The following is a 25993-nucleotide window of genomic DNA, read 5'->3' on the forward strand; positions in this document are numbered from 1 at the left end:
TGTCCCTGATTCTGGGCAACATGATTAGGAGGGCTTCCAGCCGTCAATGAAATCTTCTGAACCCCGGTCAATGGCAACGGACTTCGATGGCCTCGACTTCCAGGCACTCTTCAGGATTCTCGGCTGACACCTTCTCCGGACCCCAGGCCCACAGAACTGGCTTCCAGGGTGCCTCGATGAAGGTCTCCTAGCCAGGTCCTCTCTTGGATCAGTCCTGAATAGACAGTAAGTGGACCTTTAATGGGGGTTGGGACCTGGGGGTTGCAGGGATCTCGAGGAATGCAAAGGTGTGGGGGTTGAGTCAGTGGTATAGGGCTGGCTCTGGCCTGGCTGGGTGAGGGTTAGAGGCCTAATGGCAGTTTAGTGGAGATGGATGGACGCACCACAGAGTATAGTGTTATCTCATGCTCTTGCAGGACGCATTCCAGTGGAAGATACTAAATATTCGCAACACTGAAGGGACGAGGGGGAAGTGGACTTCTGTGGGAACAGAGCTCTTGTGCGGCTTGTGTTTTATACAGAAATTGGGCATTGTGAACAGTGCGAGCCTGCAGCTTATCCCTGCTGGGCCTAATACAAAATGGAGTCAAGGGCTATGTGCTTTTCTAGTGCCATGCACCTACTTCTAAGCACTGCAGGGCCTTTACAGGTTGCGTGAAGGCATGGATTGATCCCCCGTTATATGACCTCATATGGTGTTCGCCTTATTTAGTAGTGTCTAGGGGCGTGGGATAGGCTCAGTTCCATCCCAACCTTCCCACCTTTCGTAACTTCTACAATAACTAATTCCCCCCCCATATTTCCACTCATTTGCACACCTTTCTGCTTCATCCCACATGGTTGTTCCTTTTATGGGCATCCATGCCCTGCACACATTCCTCAAAGTTTCCCCATGTTGCTCATACTGTTCAGGTGTGCAGGTCATGTATATGCATCCCCCTCCACCTGCCAAATCCACCCATACCTCTTTGTAGTTTTCGGATCCAGCGGAGGTACAATGGTGGTATGGTATAAGTTGTCAACTACGTCCTCAAGAAGGAGGGGGACCATGTGGTGTGCAGGGCCTCTATTTTGCTCACTTTGGATGTCTACTTCTTTTGTATCACGAGGTACGTTATCATTAGTTTTCCCGATAGTCACCATCCTCAATGCACTATTAGGCACATACCGGAGACCCAATTGGCATATGCAGAAGATCACCAGGATAACCAGGATAACCATAATGATTGGGACCAGCATATTTACCAATGTTCCAAGCCATGATGGAACCCAGCTAAAGGCCATGGTAAACCAGTCTTATTCTTGGACCCGAGCATCTTTTTTCATTTCAACTCGAGTTCATGCACTGCTGCGATGACGTATGATAGTGTCCCATTTTCAGCGTCTTCGGAAGGTACGAATGTGCAACATGAACTCCCAATCTTTTTGCAAACACCACCCTCCATAGTCATGAAGAGGTCCAACATGTACCTATTTTGCATAGTCATTAGTCTTAGGCACCTCAATTCCACTTTTATGACATTTAACCCTTGTTCAGTATTGTTTGCCAGCTGGATCAGTTCCCATCAAACTATTTGGAGCTACTTTGCATTTGCTAGTTCTGGATGCTGTGTATTAAGGATGCAAAAAATGTCTCTGCTGAATTATAGAGCTTGTATTTATCTGGTATCTGTGCAAGCAGGTCGGATGATTCTTGAGACAGGTAATTCGATGATTGTTTCTTTCTCCTCAGCTGATCATGGCATTCCTTTTTGGGAAGGATGCAGAAGTCTGGAGGTGGGTGGCATAGTGGGCATTACATCTGTGGTCAGCGGCACTGTCTGTTTTTGATTGTTCTGATGTAGGCTTGTGATGTTCAAAGGTGTACTCCCATTCCAGGTCCATTGGTGTCCATTCCAAGTCCATTTTCCCCCTTCCCCTTCCTATAGATGGCTATCGCAGATAAAAGATGTCCCCAATAAATAGCCAATACAAACATGCAAATTGTGAACAAAATAGCTGTGACGTGAATGCCAGAGTCGTAGCTGTAGGCCTTCATAAAACAAATTCTATTCCTACTGCTATCTACATTTGAAGAATCTCTTAATGGTGTCATCTCCATCATCGTTACACCTGTGGAAATTGGGATAAAATGGGGAGGGTAAGGAAGGGAGAGAGAGAAAAAGAATGAGCAAAAAAAAGAGGAGAAAGAAAGAGAAACAGCTTTAGTTTCTGTAGCTTGTGCTTTAGCAGCAATGCATGTACTGTATTGATTTCACATGCAGAGATATGGTCAGCGTAGAGCTACTGAGTTGAGGTAGTTTTGATGTTTTTAGTCTGGGTGTCTGGTGTGGTGTTCTGAAGTGCCCTACAGACATCATAGAGGAGTAACCAATATCTCAGCCCCTTTACCTTTACTGCAAGAGGGGTAGAAAACATCACTTCATAGAGTCCATGGAACCTGGGGGTGTTCCATTTTTGGACAAAACATCCGACATATATCCATTCCCCGGGCAACAACGGTTGGGCTGGTTGTCAGGCAGTGAGGCAGTTGAAGTTTCTTTGTCTTCTCTGTGGGGTGGTGTGATTTGTTTCAAAATGGATCTGATCTAAGTTGGGTTAGGTAGTGCTGGAACTGTTCACCCAGGATTGTGGCTGCTCTAAGTGCATCTGATGCTCTTCTTACTGGTGACAGGGGTGTTTGCATGCGTCAGCCAGTCACTATTTTATGGGGGACAGGTGGCTGTCCTTACTGGGCTGTGTGCGCAAATGGAACAGTGCCAGGGCAGGCAGTACACCCAATTCTTTTTCAGGGTGTTGTATAATTTAGAAAGTCTACTTTTAAGCAGTCCATTTATTCTCTCCACCACCCCATTCAATTGTGGGTGGTAAATGGAACACATGTGTGTTTAATCCCCATTAGGGTAATTACCTCTTTGAATAGCTCACTGAAAAAAATGGTCCCATTGTGTGATCGTAGGACATCGCACACTCCCCACCTGGCAAAAACCTCTCTGACAAGACAGTTTGCATCACACTTGGCATCAGGTGGGCCCATGGGCCAGCTTCGACTCACTGAGAAAATTAACGCACCACTATAAACAGATATCGTATCCCATTGCATCTTTCTCCCATGTCTGCATAGTCAAAATTCAGCTCATGGAGGGGGTCTAGAGGGTGGGATCATATCCCCCTCAAAGTTCTCAGTGTCATTCCTGTATTGAAATCTTCACACATTGTACATCGGACCACCATCTTTGTCATGTGTTCCTGTAAATTTGTGATAAACCAATTTCCCGAAGGTCTGCTGCAATGTGTTGCTTAGAACTGCGAGATGGAAAATATAACTGTTCAAATGCTGTGTACCGTAGCACCACAGGCATCACTACTTTTCCCGTGGCCTGCTATCTCCACAAGAGATTTGTGTGGCATTGGATGCACCCATGCTTTGCCATAAATCCTGTTCTTCTGTTGATGCCCTGCACTGCAGTTCAATGATTTGTGCTATGGGGAGGGTTGTGTATGCATCTGTGTTTTGTCCTACATTCGATGAGGTCAGGACATATTCTGCTGCAATAGGTATGGGAAGGTATGCCAACTCCTTGGATGGTGCCATGGCAGCTGTGTTTCCCAATGATATTTTGTCTGTGTTTTGGGTGTGGGCTAGGCATTTAATGACAGCCACCACAGAAGGTTCTGCGAGGGATGAAATCAATGTGTTCAGTAAGTCAGTGTGTTAAACTGGTGAGCCATCTGCTCTTCTGAACCCCCTCCTCCTCCAGCGTGACAGACCTGCATGCAACATTGTGGTGACATAGGAGGAGTCTGAATAAACTGTAACATAGCACCTTTTTGAAGCCCACAGGGTCTCTATGAGAGCAACACGTTCTGCTGCCGGTGCGGAACAGTGTCTGGGTAACCTTTTCATGATCAGTGTTTCATATTCTCCCTCCTCTAGGCACACCACTGCTGCCCCAACATGTTTTGCACCCGTAGCTTGCACAATGGATGCTGAACCATAAACGAAGAGTACTTCTCCTTCCTGTAAGGTGCAGTGTTTAGCTTTGGGGATGTCTTCACCCTCCTCCTCATATCATGCACGATCATGCTGTTGTATGTCCTCTGTTGTGCATGGCTCTGTAGGGAACATGGCAGGATTTCCTGTTCTGCACCATACCATATGGATATGGGGGCTGGACAGTATTATTTCATATGCGGATGCTCTTTGGTTGGTGAGTGTGGATTTTGATCTGTCTAATATCGCAAACAGTGAGTGTTCAACATACAATGTTACTGAGCATTCCATACAAATTGTGGATTCTTTTCAATGGCGAAGGCTGGGGCAGTGAGGGCTTGTTCACAAGTGGACTGTCCTTGCATTGCAGAATCGAGCATGCTGCTGTAGCAATCCAGAGGCTTGTGTCCCATTGAACTTTTCTGCCTGAGCACCGCTTGTCATAAATGTGCCATTTGATTGAGAGAAAATGTGATATTCCTGTGTATAATCGGGGGTGGCTAGGACAGGAGCTGTTTAAATCACTTCTTTTAGATCATTGAAGCTGGCTGTCATCTCTGTTGTCCACTGAATTTGGTTGCCCTCTATATCTGTGCCTTGTTGAAGCCTTGTAAGAGTGGCCTTGTGTATGCTGCATAGTGTAAGATCTATACTCTACAGTAATTACAGAGGCCTAAGAACTTCTGCATGTTTTTTAGTTTAAGTGGTTTGGCAGTCACACACACTGCTGCTGCCCTGTCTGGAATTATTCTCTTACCATTTTTGGAGATGAGTTGCACTAAGTAGAGCACATCCAGTAAGCGGTACTGGAGCTTTTTCTTGTCCAACTTATACCATTTCTTTGCAAGCAACTGTAGTAGTGTGATGGAATGCCTTCAACAGCTTTGCTCGCTGTCACTGCAGACCAGTTGGTCATCTACATATTCAATGATCGTGCTGGGCACCTGATTGATCCCTAGATCGTCATGCAGTATTCTATAAAAAATACTGGGGCTTTCACAGTACACCTGGGGAAGGCGGCTGTGTTCGTAGTACTTTCCTCCCAGGGTGAAGGCTGTAAGAGACAGGGAGTCTGGGTCGAGGGGCACTGAGAAAAATGTATTCTTCAAGTCTCCTACTGTGAAATGGGTGGCCTGTTGGGGAATGCAGCATAGAAGGGTCGCCGGGTTAGGGGCAAGTGGAAACTCTTTCTGTACATTGTAATTGAGTGGTCTTAAATGATGAATCATTCTCCAACTGCCCCTGTTGCCTTTTTGATTGGATAGATAGCTGTATTGCATGGTGAGGTAGAAGGTACTATAATCCCTTGTTGTAACAGGGCCTGCAATGTTTCCTGAATTCCCTCCTATTCTTCTCTGGACAGGGGGTATTGTTTGACCCTCAAGACTATTGCTGTTTGTTTGAGAGTTATCTTTATTGTTGTTACTTCCTTTAACGTACCTACATCATGGGGTTGGCCCAACTAATGATGGCTAAAAGGAGACTCTGCTCTTTTCTGTACTGCACCATTATGTCACAAGGTATACACATTTCTTGGATGATTTCTCCGTCATTATTGTGGTCTTCAAAAAGGTCCTTGTCTGTCAATTCTCGCAGAGGTACATTGGGGTTAATAACTAACACTGTGTGCCATTGGCACCTGTGGGGGGTCAGTTCCTAATACTGAAATCCTTCTAGCAGACACAAGCCACCATTCAAAATCTAATGACAGAATTGTGCCAGCACCCACTTCGGGAAGCATCACAGGTCGGAAAATGAAATTTGCAGGTACTCTCCATTGTTTCCTGGTAATCTGGGGGACAGCTTGGGCAAGTACTTGAATACCATAAACAAACATGTCTGGGTTCACAGGTATTTCCCTCTCTACCATCTCACTGGTCACAGCGCGTATTACTAGCATTGCTTGTAGGGAGTACATGCCAGTGGTGGTGCAGACAATCTCTCTGTCTGTGAAAGATATTGATATGTTCAGATTACTAAGCAGGTCCCTTCCCAGTAAGGTGACGGGGGAGCTCTCATACTAGAGATGGGGTGCTCGTACAACCTTCCCTCCCACCTCTGCAACTAAATCTTTTGTGTATGGAACGTTGATACAGCCCCAGAGAATCCCTGTGTGTCGAGACCTTTTCCTAATAGCGAGAAGTTACTTTTACTGACGCATGACTTCTCCGAGTCCACCATAAAGATGAATTCCTCCTATCTCTGCCCCCACCAGTGGTTCCTCTTCTGGATGTGAGGTCCTTGACAGTATTGGACACACAAGTGCTCTCTGTGGGCTGTCCTAGTCAGGGTCCCTGGGAAAGAGAAGGTGTTTCCACCTACCACTGTGGCCCCTGATAAGGGACTGCTGCTCCTTTGGGTTCAGTGGTGAAGGCGTGTCTGTATCCCGCTGCCTGTTGTTTGGGGTGCGTTTGGTGTGGCTTTATTGTCTGCTACTGGGGTGGTGGGTGGTATGGGTCGGGGATATGAGATTAATGACATCCCCTGAATGGGCCCTTGTATGCTCCCTGGGTGGGGGCCTCCATAAAGTTGCTGATTGTAACTATAGTTTCCTCCCTGTCTGCTGCAACATTCTCTCAAAAAGTGCCCCCAGCTCCCGCACGACCAACACTGCCCTCTTGGTCTCTGTCCAATGAATCCCCCTCCTCTGCACCGTCAGAATGCACCTCGTCCTCATTGCGGCCCTCCTTGCCACTTGGGCCCTGAAAATTATGGGTTCCTCCCCAATGTCCTTGTCCATTGTCTGCCCATACCGCTTCTGTCGCAATGGAGGCAAACCCTTCTCTCCCATCTGTTCTGGGGATGGTACTTCTGATACCGCTGCTACTTTCACTAGTTTATTTTTAACTAGTTTTGCTTCCTCCGCCTGTCATCTCTGAATAGTTTATTTCTCTCACTCTTTGATCCTCCTGCAATGGTGGACGATGATGCTTTGAATCTCAGGCCATCCCTTTGCTACCACCTCAGCTATCTTATTGAGTGCCTTCTGCACCTCCTTAGGCAATCCCTTTTTCGCAATAAAGTCAAACAAAGACGTTGATTGAACCCAGGCACTGCCCGTTTCTGCTCTCCACATCTCTTGAACCATAAGAATGTACTGCGCAGCGTCTTCCTCATCCCCATTGTGCATTGGATTATTGATTGTAAATCTGGGGTTTCAGGGAACATTTGCCACAGCGCATCCCATACCAATGCTCTGATCTTATTGAACAATGGCATCATGAGTGTTGTTGCTTATTGTTACTCCCGGGTACCCCACTGTAATCCACACTGTCTCTGGCTGATCTCCCACTGCCACTACTAACAAGGTCTTAATGTCCCGTATGGCTAGGGGCACCCAAGCAGTGTGTTTTTCAGAAGTTTAAATCCATTTCCCTGCTCCCACTGTGAGGGCATTGAGGGGGTTGTTTTGTCCATTTGTGCCCAGGGGACATACAGGGGTCGTCCTGCACCTTTGTGTATTAAGTGCATTTGTAATTTTGTCCTTCTTTTCCCAGTTTGGCAACACTTTCCTTTTTCTTTGCCAATGATATCTTACCAAACCATTTCCTTAACCTTCCTTCGCACCGGCTTTCTACTCTCGGTGTGGTCGTGGGTGCTTGCTCAGCCCCTCCCTCTGTTCCTCCTTCTGTATCATTAAAATCCCTCCAATACTCATCCCCTCATCGGGACCTCACATTCTCATACCTCAGGCTGTCTGTTTCCCCCTTTCGGTCTCCATGAATGGCCCTTTCATGGCCCTCCAATGAACTGTCAATTCTGAACAGAAAGTCACCTGACTTCCATTTATCTTCGGGCTGCTGTGGGGGCGTTCCTGGGGGTAACATCAGAACCTCTGCCACCCGTGCTGTTTCACAAGCCGCTCTTAACCTTGCTAATTCTGTATGTGTAGTGGCCAACACCACTTCAAGGTCTCTTGTGCTTACCCCTGTATGGGTGGACACCTCAGGGGGTGCTACATATGGTGGGGGTGGGGATGTGGCCATGCTTGGACTGGAAATCACCATCCCCCCGGACACATAGGTCAGCTCAGTGTGTGCTTCTGCTGATCGCATGGCAATTGGATAAATCCCATTTTTCTTCTGCCCTGTCTTCCCAATCTCTTCTGTACTTGTGTTCGTCCCCTTGTCTGTAGTCACCCCATCCCTTTTAGTGGCCACTCTTTCCTCAAACATTCTCCAGAGGTCTAATATCTCTCTTCTGTTCTGTGATGATCTCCCCGTGTACTTTGCAGATATGTAGGTGGACATATGGTCCAAAGTGCATATGTCAAAATACCCACACTCTGGCCAGGAATGGGGCATTCATTCTCCTTTAGGCTCAGTCATCCATTGTATGTGATACTTCTTAATTTGTTCACAGTACATAGGTAGGGCTTTACTTATGTGATCTAGGGGCGTGTCCTTACCCATGGCTATACTCGGTCAGTGTTGTGTTAAGATTATGCTTTTACAGTAACCCCTCAGCTTATGTCAAAAATACAATTTGTCCAATGTTAATTTAAAACACATACAATGTAATCCTGTCTGCACCTTTTCTCCCTAGAGCATCTTTTAATTGTTTTGTTCTCTTCACGCTCCCCCGATACACCCACACTCAGACAAACACACACACACCATACACAACCCTCCTGGGCCTCCTCTGTACATAAAAATAAAATACACTAACAAAATAAACTAAAATAACAAACTAAATCAATAACCACTACGTTCCCCCAGATCTGTAATGATATGGAGCTCCTAAATGTCCTCTTGTATTTTTCTCCTGCATTGGTCGAGACAGTGCACCTTGATACCACCCCTTACTATGGGAGTCTCCCATATTTCCTTTCCCTTATCTTCAGTATATATTAAAAATAAAAATGAATAAAGGCGGTCAAATAAAAAAGAACTTTCACAATCATCAAGTCAACTATTCTTTCGCTTTCATTCACTGCGTGTTCACCCGTTTCATACTGCTCCTCATCCCATCTGAACATTGTTAATCCTTGCAGGCTATACTCACGTGTTCACATTCTCTGAAAGACTCAGTTTATGGGGAATCCACAACAGGCCTGCGCCTCTTCCTCGGGTCGTACCCCACTTCAATGAGCAGTTGGGAATTCTGCAAAGACGGAACCTGCAAGGGCCACTTCTGCATACATGTTTAGGGGACAGGTCAACATAGGTGGGCACGGCTATTCCAGTGAGGCCGTCTGGATACCTCTGCACATATGGGAGCGATGGAATCGCGTCAGAGGGCTAACCAAATGAAGACAAGTCCATCTTTATGCACACTCCAAAATAAAGACAACCCGCTAGGGAAATAGGCCAGGAGATAGTGTTGCAAGGATAACAAGGTTCATTCGTACCGAATACAAATATCAGCAAATGACTCTGCTGCTCGAGAGCGCTCTACCGCTTACAGTAAAAAAATTGGCTTATAAACCCCAAACGCATCATACATATGGTAAAAAAATGGGTGCTACTGATTGGAGTCACCCTACACATGAGCCTACTCCACAGGGGATGCCAGACAGTAATGGTTCTTCCCCGTTGATTTGGTTCCACGTGGGTCGGCTGGGCTCATCCTCACTGTGAGGGCCAGGGCACACATAAAATACATTGTTCCTATCTAAGCTAAACACGCTAAGACTGAGTATTAACTCATTCTGGCAGGCCCCTGGGCGGCACAGGAAATGGTGCCAGGGAGAAGGGAGGATAAAATACAGTCATGATGAAGCACACATTCAGGGTTTCATTAATATCGCAGTTCCCACACTGAAGGTCCCCACCCTGAGGTTTGATCTTTAATTTATCCCTCCTGGTACCTCGTGTTACAAGGGTTATGTGTTGCTGCAAGGAAGAAATATAGTCACGCATGCTTAGATCTTCGGTGGACACTTAATGGGAGTTGGGACCTGGGAGTCACGTGTGTCTCGAGGAATGCAAAGGTGTGGGGGTGAAAACAGTGGTGTGGGGCTGGCTCCGGCCTGGCTTGGTGAGGGTTAGAGGCCTAATGGCAGTTTAGTGGAGGTGGATGGAAGCAGCGAGGAGCCTGGTGCTATCTCACACTCTTGCTGATCACATTCTCATGGAAGATACTAAATATTCGCAACACTGAGGGATGAGGAGGGAAGTGGATTTCCGTGGGAACAGAGCTCTTGCACAGCTAGAGTATTATACAGAAATTGGGCCTTGTGAACCAGGAACATGAACAGCGCAACCCTGCAGCTTATCCCTTCTGGACCTAATACAAAAAGAAGTTGAGGGCTATTGGCTTTTCTAGTGTCATGCATCTACTTCTCTGCAATGCAGGGCCTATACTTGTTGCGTGAAGGCACGTATTGCTGCACCCCTGTATATTATATCACCTCATATGGTTTTTGCCTTATTTGAAAGTGTCTAGGGGGGTGAGATATGCTAATTTCCATCCCAACACTACCCAGGAACTCCCATGTCAACCAGATAGTTTACCTTGCCAGTCTTGGAGACTATCCCGGAGGGTCCAGTCCACTTATCTGCAATAGGTCTAGGCTTGCTAGGCTCCATCACGATGATCTCCTGACCTGGAGTCCAATCCACTTCTGAGGCCTTATGGTCATGCCAGTACCTATTTCATTCTTGGCTTGTTTTAAGATTCACTGATGCCTGGCCCATCATCTGTGCCATCCTCCTCCTGAGGCCTAGCACATGGCCTGCCACTTTCTTGGCAGGATCTGGAGGGTTGGCTTCCAAACCTTCTCTGATTAAGGCAAGGGGCTCTGTCACTGGATGACCAAAGAAGAGCTAAAAGGGGTCGAAACCAACACCCTCTTGAGGTACCCCTCTATGGGAAAACAGCAGGCATGGTAGGATCAGATTCCTTTTCATCCTTAGGGGTTCTTCCAAAGCACCCATCATGCCCTTGAGAGTCTTATTATACCTCTCAACCAGACCCTTGGTCTGGGGATGGTAGGAGGTAGAGAACCTATATGTTACCCCACATTCCTTCCACATTGTTTGCATGCAACTAGACATGAAGTTGGATCTTCTGTTAGGGACCACCTATTTAGAGAATCCAACTCTGGTAAAAATGCCCAGGAAAGCCCTGGAAACCACCTTGACAGTTATGGTCCAAAAGGACATAGCCACAGGGAACCTGGTGGCATGATCAACCAGGGCAAGGATGAACCTGTGTCAAAGTGATGTGGGAGGTTCCAAGGGACTGACAATGTTGATGCCTACCCTCTCAAATGGTGTGCCAACCACTGGCAATGGCTGCAGTGGGGAAATGACACTGCCTCCAGTCTTGCCAGACAACTGACAATTTGGACAGATCTGGCAGTGCGACTCCACTTCTACTCCCATATGGGGCCACTAGAAATGTGCATAGACCCTTTGCTTACTCTTCTTAGTACCAAGATGACAAGCTAATGGCACCTCATTTGCCAACTGTAGAAAGAAGGGCCTGCAACATTGGGTACCACCAACCTTTTGGGGGCACCAGGTTCAGGCCTAGTGGGCTCACTACAAAGAAGATCACCTTCCCAATAGATCTTGAATGACCAAGGTACTTCACCTTGTGCCTGGGCCTGTTTTCTTAGACCCTCGAGAGAGTGGCACTCTCTCTGACCCTTTCAGATGTCTCCCCTAGAGGGCCCACGTTCAGCCAGCAGGCATTGAAGATCAGGGTGATCTCTGATCTCTGGGTTGAGTGCCTCTCCCTGAGGAGGGTCTTCTGGCTCTTCTCCCTCAGGAGTTCAGTCTCAGGTTACCACTGGGGCTAACCCATCTGAAGCTTAAAGTCTAGTGGGTGTTGCTGAAACAGCAGGAAGAGACAGAGCTCCCTTCACAGAGGTGGTCTTCTTGCTCTTCTGTTTTGCCTAGGGTCTCTACTTTGGCATGGGTAACTGACTAGCAGTCACACCCTGAGTGACATGAGACCTAGTGACTGCTGCATCAGTTAGGGGTAGTCCATCAGAGATCAACCCCAACTCCATTAAATCATTCCCCCACAATATGTGGGCAGGTACATTGTCCTGAACCAGGATGGGAAGCTTTGCTGTCTTGTACTCAATCTGGATGGTGGCTAGTGCTGCAGGAGATAATTTGGGAGGCCCACCAGCTAATCCGGTAGTTCTCAGCAGAGCACCTACATAGTCCTCTGGCATGAGCACAGTCTTGTACGCCACTGACATTCACGCCCCAGTGTCTCTCAACCAGTAGAAAGATGACCATGTATGATTCTTCGCAAAAAATCCATGGGTATTCTGTGGGATAGTAGACAGTACTTCTGTGTACTGGTCCCAGGCCCCAAGTGACACTATGGAATATCTGCAGGAGCACCAAAGGTGATTCCTGGAGATGAGGGGAGGACAGTGGCCTCCAGCTCAGGCATGAAGCAAGGGTAGGTCAGGCTTACAGCCGCCTGGCCTCTAAGGGCAATACCTTTACACTTGGGCCCACTATTCTTGTGGTCCAGAGCCACACAGTCCCAACAAGTGCCAGGAATTCAAGGTACTGTATTGGGTCCACTGGGAGCCTGCTTTACAGAAGGATAACTGCTATTCTTGTTCCCACCATCATGACACTTATCCCCACTAGATTTGTGGGCTTCGGAGAGGGATGTTTAGGTTTACTTGACTGTGATTTCTTATGGGACTCCTCAGGCTTATGAGAGGTCCCTTACTCGTTGTTCTTGTCCTTCCCACTGGCACCTTAGGCAACACCCGGTGGGAGACCCACTTGTCAGCCAGTCTGGCCAGATTAAAGGGATCCAAAATGTTCTGGTTAGCAATGTACTGATGCAGCTCTGGTGAACAGGCTTCAGAAAAATGATCAAAAAACAATGATATGATATGATAGGTTATTTATAATGCGCGTAATACCCAGAGGTTTCTAAGCAAGGACCCGGGGATCGAACCTGTGTTGATCCATGCCGTTCTGCTTCCAAGGGGATCACGTTGCCCCATAGCTATGCTCCTGACACATGTGCCATCCTCCCGAGACATGTGCCAGTAGGTGGAACAATTCAACAAATGTTTTCACCTTATATCCATTAATCCACCCCATCATGTTCATATGCTGAGCACTCAACCAGTCAACCCAAGACACATTCTTTCTCTTTTTATATTTCCAGAACCTTTTAAGGTATTGGGTAGGTGTCTTGCCAAACTTGGCAACAAAGCAGCTTTCATGGGCTCATACTGCCCCTTTTTACCGGCACTCAACATCAGAATGCAGTCAAAACCAGTCTCAGGTACTCTGCTCTGCTTAAGAAACACTTAGCCCAATTTTGTCAGTCAACATCATTAATTCCACAAGCCATCTCAAAGGCTTCCAACCATTGGAGAATGTCTGAACTCTCCACATACACATTCGCCAAATATTTCATACATTTCATGGCATGTGACCTGACATTCGCAACTGGCCTAGCTAAGTCTTCACCTTAGCTTCCTCAAGCTGCAGTCTTTGATGTTCAGTGTCTCATCCTTGAGTACTACTTGTTGTGCCAGTTCCTTTTTTTTCAACTCTGCTTCTGTTTGCAACTGTTTGTATCGAAAGGCTAAATGTTCCCTTTGTAACTCCAATTTTAAAAGTTCAATCTTCAGGGCCTCTCCCTGAAGAGCAGTGCAGGGTTTAGACATAGAGGCAGCCGGAGAGGCGACAATCCCAGAAACAGATTCAATAATAGCCTAAGGGGTAGGTCCTCAGTGGTTCCATCCCCCCTTCATCAAGAGTATCATCATTATTCTGGTAGTGCACTAGGGCAGTTATCAGCTCAGCCGTAGACATATCTTCAAAGTCCAACTCCCTGGCTTCATAAGCACTCCAAAAAGCCTCTAAGTTCATCCTTGTCAATTTGCCATTTGCAATAGATTCCATTGCTTGTAATATAGTTATACCAGTATACACAACTAAACCTCAAATCAACAGTGTGGGTATTTTGTAAGTGGCAAGGTTACACACTGAGTCTTAAAACCATTAGCATCCCTCCACTGTCCCCAGTGTAAAGACTGGAGGGGGTATCTGTACTTTGGCCCTCTATATGGCAGAGCACCACAGCCAAGGTTCTCTATATGGTAGCTATGGATGAGCATCCAAGGCTTAAGCTCTCAGGAGGTGATGCAGGCTGGTTCTTAAGTACAGTGAGTCCCCAAGCCCCAACAAAGTAATGCCCACACATTATGTTATGTGCTAAAACATGTATTTATGTAAAAATAAGGTTCAGAGATATTTACACAATTCAATAACACACTTTGTACTCTGGTTTTTCTATAATGGCAAATCTATATATTTCTATGTGGTATCACTTTTACACTTAGCATACAAATCATACATTAAGGTGTATCGGCATAGATAATAAGGAAGGAGACAAGTTAATGTTAAGCAATGGTAGAATGCTTTCTTTGGATCTAGATACACAATTCTGTATGAGGATCCCCCCACCTGGGCAAACGGTAATAAAAGAATAAACAAGCTTAGTCCATAAATGCTCAATAAGCCTTGCTTCTTGGTTAAAAAGTTCAACCACCCCAAATGTACCTGAAGTGGAAGAGTTTCTTTGATGGTTCATTGACAGTATCCTTCGAGGGTGGATTCCTTTTGAAGCAGGAGCCACTGGGCATTGAGAACCTCAAGGAAAAGTGGAACAGTGCAGTGATGCTGTAGCTTCAACCTTCGCAGTGCGCTTTGATGATCAATTGTGGAAGTTGTGGGAAGATGAGCCGTGCGGTAAACCTTGATGCAAAGTTTTCAGTGCCACAAATAATAGCCAGTGATGGATGCAGGCCTGGCAGTGGGCGTCGGGTGTCAGGAATTGCGTTTGGCAATTACCTGGCCTGTTGGTGCTACAGCTGCACCATGTACCTCTGGATAGCTTCGGCGATCAGGACTCCACCACAGGCTTGACCTTGGATCTTCACTCCACCAGTGTCCTCAGGACGTCTTGGTCGGCTTCTGGTAGCAGAAAAACCCACCGGCAGAATTTCCTTGGTAGGCAGCAACCTTGAATTTCTCCGGTGGGACAAAGTGGTCGATGGTGATCGCAAAGGACCCCTCTGTCACATATTCTTAGGCAAATGGGGAGCTTTCTCGTATCCAGCTGTCAAGCAATACAGTGTCAAGGTGGCCCTGCTTCTCGGTGACACGATTCAGCAGGCTTCCAGTGGTCTCGGATCTCTTCCAAACCCTGGTCGATGACAATGGACTTCGATGGCCTCGATGTCTAGGTGCCATCTTCAGGTTTCTCAGCGGACCGCTTCTCTGGACGTCAGACGCACAGAACTGGCTTCCATGGTGCCTCGATGAAGAACAGCAGTTTTTGCACAATGGTCCCTCTTAGCGCGGGGAGAGGTCTCCTAGTGAGGTCCTCTCTTGGATCAGTCCTCGACAGACTTGAAAGCATTTAGATTTCATCAAACGAAATGCAGCAGCAATCTTCTTCTTCCAGTTGGGCTACAAGGACGAGCTTCAAGTTTCGACTTCAGCTTCTGAACAAATGGTAAGTGAGAGGTCTCCAGATATTCACATCTGTCCCTCATTCACTCTGGCTAATCCAGGCTCAGTCAGCCAATCACATAGATGGGTATTCGTGCAGATAGGCAGTCAATCAGGATCACAAGCATTTAGGCCATTTACTTCCACCCTGACACCCATAACAAGGAATGTGAATTTCGACAAGCACCTAGCCTTTCAGCACACCACACTGCATTCATGTCAATTTCAGGTACAGCTGTCTAATTCATTTTGTCACACACACAGAAACCAGACACCCATAACATAGAATGCATATTGGTCACACACTGTATTCACACAGGTCCCACCCCAATGTTGTACCCACAACATACAGTCACTGGGAAGGCTCCAGTCAGTCTGGGCTGGACTCCCCCAAAATACAATATATATGGTTCTTCCACCCAACAGCCATTCAGGGGAAGGGATGGAGTCAGGGCTTCCCACCATTTTCGTAAAACAAGTTAACAGGCAATAGAACCCAAGAGGCCCCTGCAGCCATCTTGCCTTCTATCAAGAATCCACTGATTCCTATGGCAGGGCCTGGACATCCCAAAATGAAGGCTACTCAGAACTCTTTTGATATCAGCATGAAGCTGCCACCAGTCCATACGCTGCTCTGCGGGCAAGACACAGGTGCCCAAAAACATACACTAGGGGTACAGAGTTGCACCAACACCCGTGGGTGCCATAAGAGTATCCCAAGGTTCTCTGTTCACCACAACCAAAATGAGGAAGAGCTGCACTGCCATGGGTCTCAACTGGACTCCTGTGCAGATAACACCCCAGTACAAACATGATAAGGGGGTACAGGACAAGGACACGGAGGCCCTATCACTCCAATGCATTTCCAGAATCACAACAACCACAGACCAGTGGATGCAACATAGGTAAATGTGTGGGTTACTCAGAGAGAGAAATAGGAGTAACTTTGTATGACCGCTGTTCTTAGCCCCAGCTAGAAAGAAAGAAATGCACACACTCATGAACAGACACACACACACACACACACACACAAGCACACACACTAGGGTTTTTGAAAATTAGTTTATTTTGTGCTAAATGTTTACTGCTTTACTGTACTTCCACTTTCTTGTCTTAGTTGAAACAATGGGCTCCTCATAATGGGATGTCCAACATGTTGGTGGATGCAAAAAATGGCCAGACCACTCCTGCGCAGCAACAGTTGAAGAGGCCAAGCAAGAAAATCATTTGAATGGTTGGATGCAGGAAAGAAGGAGCAGTTAGCCAGCATCATTAATCCCTTGAGGGCTTTGGTCATGAGCAGCCCTATGGACTGAATGAGGTGTAGCAAAATAAGACAATGAGCAATCCGGTTCGACCAAGTACATGGGCCAATTGAGTGTGGCAGCTCTGCAGAAGAAGATGCCCAGAATGCATGAGTATGGTGCCAGGGGTGAGGAGGTGGCCTGTTGGGGGCTTCAACTGACCTTCGAAAAGGTCAAGGGCACTTCCCTCCTTGCAACCCTCTACGGTCTTGCCATCTTTCTCATTGCATTAAACTGCCATCTTGGAAGTGCTGCTTCTTCATGTGCTTTGCCTTGATCTGAGTATGCTTTTGTGCTTGTGTGGGGAAATGTGATGAAAGTCAGGTGTGTGTAATGATCAGTAATCACCTAACCCTGCCTGACCATTGTATTGGGACATGTCAGGCATATTTAGGGTGTTAGTCCATTTTCTCTTGCAGTGAGCTGTCCATGAGAAAATGTTTACGTCAGAAAAGGGTGAGGGTTGAGTTCCTAAGTATCCTACCTGGTAAGATGGGGAAAAGGTGTCACAGGGAATGGGATAACATGCACAAATTGGGCCATCAAGGGTCTCACACCTGAATATTCCCTTGTTAAGCATGGTCACACATTAATATCTCAGGTGAATCGATTTGTAGTTTTTTGTATTTTGTCCAATATACCTATTCTGTTTATCTTGCCCTCCTATCAGAATCTTAACCAAAATATTAAAACTGCTGAGCAGATGAAATCTTGACAAATGTTATTCAATTTCTCTTGACAGCAGAATTAAAAAAAAAAATTGGGCCAAAGACAAGTAAGAATTGCCAAAACATTACTGTGTTATACTCTGGAGACACAGTTGGACAGAGTACCGCGATTGCTACCTACTCTTGGTTTTAAGAAGAAGTCGAAAAATTCAGAGAGAAGTTCTAGAATGGAGCCTATGACTGATACTATAGGTCTCCCTGGAATTGGTGTTACTCCTTTATGGACCTTGGGTAATGCCTAGAAGTGGGTCTTCATGGAAGATTAGGATTAAGAAAGTGCTAATGTGTCCTTCCGCTATTGCTTCTTCTAGAATTGATATGACCAGTTGGCAGATCTCTTCAGTTGGATCTTTGCCCAGCTGTCTATGACTAATGCGATCTTCAAAAAGAGTCATTACTGTTTTGTTGTAGTCTTCTACGTCTAAGATGACCGTGGCTTCACCTTTATCCGCTGGTTTGATAATGATTTGATCATTCTCAGTCAGGTTCCGGAGGGCCATTCTGTCTTTTTTTAAGAAGTTGTTAAATATTTCAGTGTAGTCCCTTTCAAGTTCCTCAACTTTCGTGAGTAGCGTCTTTTCAAAGGTTATCAGTTGGGAAGTGGGTAGAAGGTGGATTTGCCTCTTAGGTTAGTTGTGCTTTTCTCGTTCTCCATGTTAGTTACTGTACCAAAATATTGCTTCAGCTAAATTTTGCGAATGAGTTGAGCCACCTTGATCCGGGTTTGGAACAGGTCATGCTGTGTTGTTGGAACAAAAGAGAGGCCATTTTCTAAGAGAGTGTATTGATCTTGGTTCAATATATATTTTGAGAGGTTCATAACTAAGGATTTCTCCTTAGCCCCCACGAGAGTCTGTCCGATGTTCAGTAGGGTTTCGATGTCAAATTGCTGCCTCGGGGTGTCGAGTCCATTGTGTTCGATGCTTCTATGTTTCTATCATAGTGCCACGTAACTGTTTTTCTCAAAGCGCTTCTTACGGGTGTGCTGAACATAACTACATTAGGGTAAGACATCTGATACAGACCTCTTTTATGTTTCCCAATCCTGTAGAAATCGGAAGAGTGGAAACATAGATACAGAAATCTCACTCAACCATACGTGTCTTTTATCTTATCCCCTTTTTACCCATGCCCCGCGTTCTCCCATCAACAGGTGGGGCCTCCTGTAATCAATAAACATTCTGTAAGCAACCTCCAATACAGCACACCACTGAGTGCTCGACCTCTAGCCCTGATGAAAGTGATTCCAATTAACTAACAACACTGAATCTGGTAGGCGTTTTCTTCCACCTGACAAACGAGTGATGTACCAGCAACTCGGTGGACGGTCGGATAGTGATCCTGTTGTAGATCAAAAACAGAGGATGAAGATAGACTCTATACTATGACCCGAGTCCAGAACATTTCTGAGACTGTTTCATAGTGTACAGGAGAATACACCAAGCAATCTCTGTATTCTGTCCAACTGTGTCTCCAGAGAATAACATAGTAATTTCTTGGCAATTCTTACTTGTCTTTTGCCAAAACATGTTTTTTTTAATTCTGGTGGCAAGAGAACTGAATAACATTTGTCAAGATTTCAACTGCTAAGCAGTTTTAATATTTTGTTTAAGATTCTGGTAGGAGGGCAAGATAAACAGAATTAGTATATTGGACAATATACACAAAGCTACAAATTGATTCACCTGAGATCTAGATGTGTGACCACAGGGAAGGGGATACCGCATCTCGCAGTCCGGTGACCCACTTCCACTCCCGAAGACACCTCATCCAGGTGATCCTCCCCCACTGGTCCACCCCCATGAACTGGATCCATAAGCGTTGGCCTAGTCCTGGCCACCTGGATGACAGATCCTCAGGGACTAGCAGGTGAGACACCTTCAGGTTTCTCACAGGCCCAGAAGTTTATGGAGTTCTCAAAGGTTGGAGCTGTGCAGTGTATTTGGGTTTGGGTAAAGGTGCATATAGGGTGCCAAAATGCACATGTTTATTATTTTCCAAATATATTACTGCTTTTGGGACAAAATATAATTTGATTTCTGCATGATCATTGGAGACATAAGAAATAATTCCTTCTCTCTGTATTTACGTCTATGGCAGGTTGCATAATCCTCTCATTTTCCACAGTTGGTACTATGGTGAAGAGTGGCTCCTTCCTGTCCTGGTAGGAGGTGTTAGGCTGCCAGACCTGGGCTACATTGTGATCATTTCATACTTGAGGGGCTTAAGGTCTTTCGAGGAGAACACTACCATGGTATTTACCAGATGATGCCTCAGCTTTGTGCTCATCCAGGAAAAAGTCACTAATCAATTTAAGAAAGAAATGAAAAATATATGCGGTTCATCGACAGGAGATATAGATTAGGACTTCCAACCTCACAGCATGCCAATCCCATGTTATGGCTAGTGTGGCTAATAACCAATGGTGTAGTCTTCAGGACATTTATACACCCATGACTAATCTCAATCAATTTGAAGTCTATCCATTGTTGGCTATGGGATCACCCAAACATCTTGGGATGCTATCCTTTTATTCAGTTTGAATAATGAAAGTAGATCCTGTTAGGTATGGTCTGAAATGTATTACTGTTCAAAGTACACAAAAAAATATTTTTCCATAGTGGCCTGTGCCTGATCTTTATTTTGAAGCTGGTAACTGATGAGGGTTAATGGTGATGAACTGTTACAATTTATTTGTGAACATTTTGTGTGGTGTCACTTGCACTTTATATTTCATGAGGTTCTAACACCTGTATGTTTTTTATGATGTTTTTTAAAGATTTTTAATAACATTTATATTTTGTGATATTAGTTTGGTGAAGCTGATTGTTTTCTCTACTTTTGCTATTTGTATTTTGGAGGGTTAATGGGTACATTTTCTTTTGTTCACTTGTTTCAAGAATGCAATTATCCCTAAATTGAATGTGTTAGTCTGGACAATAAACACGTTGTTGCATTCTGGTGTTTTCAGCTCTGTGGTTGGGAAAAGGGTATGTTTAAGCATTTTAAATGCCTTCTGTCACCCCTCAAACCAAATTACCTTTGTGGAAATTTGGTAGATGTAAATGTAGTTAGGGGTTCTTTGATGATCCAACATCAGTAACAAAGTTGAGACCAAGTAAAGTATCCACTTGGGTTTGTGTGGTTAAAGGCTACCAAGAACTGCATGGATATTGCAATCCAGTGGATGAGCTTTTTCTCCGCTAACTCAGACCCAAAGAATGCCTTGTGCCCTAAATCACACTTGGATGCCTCAATTCTGAGAATGTTCTTTTTTCAAAGGCCTGCAACACTATTTTAACGTGAGTAAGATGTTGTTCCAGGGTTAACGGCTACCATTCAAGTACTGCCTGGATAATGCTATGCAGTGGCTGAGCCTTTTCTCCACTAACTCAGACCCAAAGAAAACCTTCTGACCTATATCACACTTGGATGTGTTAATTCTGAACTTGTTCTTTTTCAAAGGCCTCAACACTATTTTAACATGACTAAGATGCTCTTCCATACAGTACCCTTCAGTAAGTTTAGAAGGACCATCATTGTTTGGATGAAGAGGAGCTCAAGTGAGGAAATTCATGCCTTTTTGCAGTGCTTTGTTATAGACAAATGAAAGCACAGTAACAAGTGAATCCACCTTCTCCATAGGGATATACCACAGTTCCCACCATGCTTTTAAAAGTCCAATTGAGGTCCAGTACCTGCTCATTGATATGGAAGTGAATGGAGGTAAAGAATGTGTCAATTCCCTTGCCTACAATCCACTTCACTTTCACATAGGATGGCAAGATGTTGGATCCATGGACCGAGGCATCCACATTGGGGAAACATACAATTGTGAAAATCCCAATTGGAACTTTTTCTACCAGAGAGAGAGTGGTCCTTTTCATGGCACATGCTCCAAATACCAGTTGGTTTTCTTCACTACTACCATGATAAACTGTTTTCCAGGACACATTAGGAGGTTAATGAGATAAATAGTGTTGGCTCTTATCCTTTGAAATGGTACCTTCATGACTGCCAGTCAAACTAAGGGCAGACAGCCAGCATCTCCAACCGACCTGCGGCACACAACACTGCAGCATTGTCCTGCGTGGACTGTGGATAAAAGGGGGTTGTTCATTCTGCCCCACTGACCTGGTGTGGTGACAGAATAGCACAGGGAAGCCTGTAATGCCCCTTGTGTTGCATACAGTAGCTTTAGAACAACTGCACTACCAAGCACACACCATAAGGGAATATGTGGCAGCAGATATTTCAGAAGAATGGTTTGTCCCCAATCTGCATAAATGAGTTGTACATTTTTAGTACATTTTTTAACTGTGACACGTGCCAACAGTATACAGCTCAACATACCTTGAGAACTGTGACATGAGCAATACCCCTCCCTACAGGCCCATTTTGGCCTTTGCATATGGATTATGTCGATATGCTACACATTTTTTTAATGGATACTAATACATGATTATGGTAGTATTCCCCTTTTCATACTGTGTAGAAGCAGGGCCATGTACCCATGTAGGTGGCAAGTATCTGCTATGTTTCTTGTACATGAAGTGTTTTTCCAATGAAGAGGGTAGTAAGTGTTGCGATCAGAGTTATTTTCTAAAGTTACACCCCAGCTTGGCATTAAGCACAATCTTTGTTCTGCCTATCATCCCCAGGACAACAATGTAGTGGAATGTCTCAACTGTCTTTTAAAGAAGTGCATTGCCAAATTGGGAGATATGTTAAATACAAATTGGCTGCAATACCTTCCCCTGGCTCTCTCCACCTTACAAAATCAGCCAGGTTCTGACCACCACCTTACGCCTGATTTGGTAACAGGTAGAAGAATGCATGTTCCAATTGCTCATCTTGCATGTGCTTGAACAAATGTAGACAGTTCAGCAACTGTGCCTGGTGAAGATTTCCCTGCTTACTTGACTGCTATGACCAAATCACTGAGTTTTATTTTTAAACAGGTTGAAGAAAGACAGGGGGTCCCAGCAACAACCAATGAAAATGGACAAGAAATAATTTGTAGTACTACCCCTGCAGCCATTTCCAAATGATCTTGTGTATGTTTGCAATCACATTAGAATGTGGCACAAGCCATGATTCACTGGCACCTGTAGTGTAGAATATGCCACAACCTCATCTGTAAAAGTAAGAGTTCAGAAGAAGTGGCTGCACATAACTGACAATAACAAATTAAATGGAATTGCCCCCTGTCAGAAGAAACAGAGGAAGAGGAACACAAAGTAGTGGTGGGCCCCAGATGAGAGGAAGAGCGAGAGCTGACCAGCAACGTGACAAATGGTGTCACACCACAGAAGGATGTATTTTTCAAGACCAAATGACACTGGGCCTGTTTATAGGTTTGCTGTTATCCTTGTGTTAAATCTGCCAGGATACCGGCAAACTGTATTACCGTTATCGGCAGTCTGGAGAAATTACTGCCAGATTATGAGTGACAGCAATGTTTGTAAATCTTCATTCCATGGAGTTCCAATGGACTTCATAGGGGAATTTGCTCGTATTACCGGCACTGGTATTACCATGTCAGCAATACCGGTAATCTTTGCCAGTAAGGCAACTGACTTACCTCCAGCCATTAGCTGGAGGTAAGTCACGTGCCTCACCGCTAACTTGTAGTTGGGGTAATGTGCAGGTATACGTTAATACTGAAACATTATTACAACACCGGCTAGCTTATAATGAGTCCCACTGTCTCATTAGTATCCCAACATATCCATAAGAAGATATGTTTGGAGAAAGTGGACTCTATAAGTATAATGATTGCTGGTTTATTTTTTTTTATTTTTTTGGTTTACATATACCATGGCATTAAGATTTTTTAGTAATGATTGTTTCAATGCAGCTGCTAACATGAGTGAAGGAATGACATGAGTCAGGAGAGATGTGTTTGAAGATGAATAACTCTTGAGAGAACATTTTGGAGGTTATAGCAAAAAATTGAAGAAACTGGTATTGCCACATGACCATGGTGGGAAGGGAGACATCGGATGAAAAAAATGAGATGCTCTCGACTTCTGTATGCTTCAAGTGTCTCCAGATTGGTCATGGCCAAGGAAATACCAGTAAACAGGGCACATTTCCTAATTCATATTGCAATGTGCAAAACAAAGGGACACTTCCATGGAAATTGGGCTTACTTAAAATGGATGACAAGAGAAGACTCCTCTTATGAAGATAATTGTATCAAAGAAAAGACAATGCTAAACAAGGTGATGAAATATACATTGTCAGGGCGACAAAGAGGGGACATAACAATAAGTGAACATCCATTGTTGAAATGTACTGACCAACAAAGACATGAGATACATCTATGTTGGGATATACCCCAGTTACATATAATAGGAGAGGTGTGTACCTTTCATGGTTGGGTGGAAGGGACAATGGGATGTAGATAAGAAGCAGTTATAGGATTTTTGTGAGGACCTGTGAAAAATGCTAATAAGATTTGCCTAGAAGAATGCTAAAAATATGCCAGACTGGTAACATGGGTAGAGGACGAAGAAGGGCCAGTGCACATAAAAAGTTTAGTAAATGCATCCCTGTGTTTTTTTTTTCAATTGCATTTTTTAGTACACATAGTACCTTACACAAATGTAATCATACAAATCATACATTAACATAAAATTAGAAACCAATCAACACCCTCAAATCCACAAAACATACAGTAATAATTCATCAGCATTATTAAAGGAAGAGAAAGACATAAAAGGAGGAAAAACAATTGTTTGGAATTCATACATACTTTTAAGCATACATTCAGTTAATTTTCATTTCCTTAAATTACCATTAATAAAATTGGTAAATGCTCCATGCAGGGACGTCATTTCACCAAAATGCCTGGGGTAGTGGAAGTGACATCACACGCCCTTGACCCCCTGATGACATCACAGGAAGTGATATCATTTGAACCCACCCTGAAGTGTTATTCCGGGAAGTGATGGAACACAACCTTTCACCCATTGAAAAACAGGAAGTGGCATCACATAGCATTGTACACTACGAAAAATATGGTTACGATATCACTATAATGTGATGTACATTTCATACAAGAATGGATTGCGATATGTATCGTTAAGATGAATATGTATAGGCCCATATAACCAAATTACTTTGAATGCAAGCAGGCGTCCATGACCAAATAATAATGATGTGTTATTATATAGCACTAACGCCTAAGCGCTTTATATAGAAAAAATATACACCCACTATCACCCAACCTGTGTTGGTACTCATTTACCAACCTCAGAAGGATGAAAGGCTGAGTTGAGGCATTTAAGAAAAGACTAAATCAGTGACTCACTCTCTGAAGTGTGCCTGAAATAAACCTTTAATGAGTCTAGCAATTATTGTATAGAATTGCATAAAGATAAATTATTTGGTTTTGGTATTCTTTATTATTTAGGGTCAGTGCTGAAAGTGTTAGACTTGTGGCACTCCTGTTCTTATTTTTCTTCTTTTTTTTAAGGGGCATGAACAAGAAAGCCAACCTCTCCAGAACTAAAGAACCACATGGTGCTGGCTACAGCCCAGGAGCTTGCATTACAGAGGCTGCAAGGGAGACCACAGAGGTTGCAAGGGAGACCTCAGAGGTCGCAGTTGTGACCTTTGGAGACCCCTAAATGACGTCCCTGGTTCCATGGCAAACGAACAGTAGAGTTTAGATTTCCTTAAACATACACTACGAACACCAAACATAAAACTCTACATTGTCAAAAATCCCCAAACCTACATAGGTTTGTTTCACCTTGTAACATCTTTTTTTCCTTACATCCACAAAAAATTATTGCAGGAATGTTATCAAGGTCAAGATAAGAGCCAATTGGCAGGTAGTCATTAATCGCTCCCATAAATTATCCGTAAGTACTTAAGCAGTAGAGTGTATAAATGGTTCCAATCTCAAAATCCTTTTGTTAACAAATGAGGGGCATTCCATTGCAAGAAGGTGTAGTGACTCCAGTTGTGCCATACCACACATCAGACACCCTTGCAGATAAACAAATGTTGGTCCAAGAAGCTCTAACATACATAGACAATTTAAATGAAACTTAAAGTACAAGTCACAATAACTCTGTGAAGGAAATTTGTTAAGATACATTCTTGGTTCAACCAACCGGACATACAGCAATTATTTTTCCGTATATAGGGTTAATCTCCCCAAATCCTGAATATCCACCTTTGTGTCCCATCTTTTTGTTTTTTTCTTTATCACATAATCAGACTATTCACCATCAATGTCCACCATCATCATAAAATGCTCACATCTTAATTTAAATGTCCTTAAAAATGGGTTAGAGCCCTTCTATGTGAGATCTTTAAGTACATGCCCAGGCTCATTTTGTCTGAGTTCATTACCTTGTTCCAGACACAAAGACTTCTCTTGACATCTTGTGCCCCCCAAGAGGTCAGCCCCAACTCTAGTCTGATCATGTAAATTGGGACTGGTCTTGGTATACCGAGTGTTTGTTTTAGAATTCTGCCATCCAGTATTCC

This window comes from Ambystoma mexicanum, chromosome 5q, assembly GCF_040938575.1.
Source record: "Ambystoma mexicanum isolate Mex_15411 chromosome 5q, UKY_AmexF1_1, whole genome shotgun sequence".
In the NCBI taxonomy this organism is placed as follows: Eukaryota; Metazoa; Chordata; class Amphibia; order Caudata; family Ambystomatidae; genus Ambystoma; species Ambystoma mexicanum.